The sequence below is a fragment of the Octopus bimaculoides genome, chromosome 13, assembly GCF_001194135.2.
Source record: "Octopus bimaculoides isolate UCB-OBI-ISO-001 chromosome 13, ASM119413v2, whole genome shotgun sequence".
Lineage (NCBI taxonomy): Eukaryota > Metazoa > Mollusca > Cephalopoda > Octopoda > Octopodidae > Octopus > Octopus bimaculoides.
The window spans coordinates 43694145-43695329 of NC_068993.1; positions in this window are offsets into that span (position 1 = coordinate 43694145).

Sequence of the window (1185 nt, forward strand, 5' to 3'; positions counted from 1 at the left end):
AAGTATTAGGAGTTCAATAAAAATCATGTTTGTTTGGTAGTATACATATACACAGAAAGAGATATATTTAAGAATTTACAAAAAACTGGAGAGGAAACCTGTCTTTTTAACATGTTTTCTCTCTTGTGTGTAGCTAGGGAATGTTTGCTATTTCAAGGGACAGTGTAGGGAAGCTGGTGGAGGAAGGAAGGGCAATGTAGAATTAAAAGGATTTTTTTTGTTTCTGGGTTAGTCTGTCATGGTTCAGTGGTTTTGGGGACTGGTCTTAGAGGTCAGAATGGTGTGTGTGTATGTGTCTCTGTGCACATCTCTATGTGTGTGTGTATATACATGTGTTTGTGTGTGTGTGTGTGTGTGTGTGTATGATTAATATTTGTTGGGGTGTTGTGTGTGCGCATGTGTGTGTGTGTGTATGTTTGCGTCTGTGTATGTGTGCGTCTGTGGGTGTGTATGTATCTGTTTGTGCGTTTTGTTTTAGGTGGGATGTCGTGTGTGTGTGTGTGTGTGTGTGTGTGTGTGTGTGTGTGTGTGTGTGTGTGTACGTGAGAGTGTGTGTATGTCTCTGAGTATGTTTGTGTTGTTTTAATTGTCCTGGTGGTGTGTGTGTGTATGTGTGTGATTGGTATTTGTCAGGGTGGTGTGTGTGTGTATGTGTGCGTCTTTGTGTGTGCATGTATCTGTTTGTGTGTTCTGTATTGGTGGGGATGTTATGTGTGCGTATGTAAGTGTGTGTGTGTGTGTGTGTGTGCGTCTTTGTCTGAGTGTGTTTGTGTTGTTTTAATTGTCCTTGTGGCATGTGTGTGTGTGTGAGGGTGCATATGTATGTATGCATCTGTGTGTAGGCATGTGTTTGTGTGTTTTGTGTTGGTGGAATGTTATGTGTGTGTGTGTGTGTCTCTGTCTCAGTATGTTTGTGTTGTTTGAATTGTCCTTGTGGTGTGTGTGTGAGCAACCGTATGTGTGTATGAGGGTGCATATGTATGTGTGTGTGGGTATGTGTGAGTGTGTGTGTTGTATTTATCAGAGGTTCTGTGCGTGTCCATGTGTGTTGGGTTTATCCGGGTGGCGTGTATGTGTGTGCATGTGCATTTTGTGTATGTTGGTACTGAGTATGCGTTTGTGTGTGTGTGTGTGTATATATATGTGGGTGTGGTTTATGTAGTTTTCGTGTGTGTGTGTGTGTGT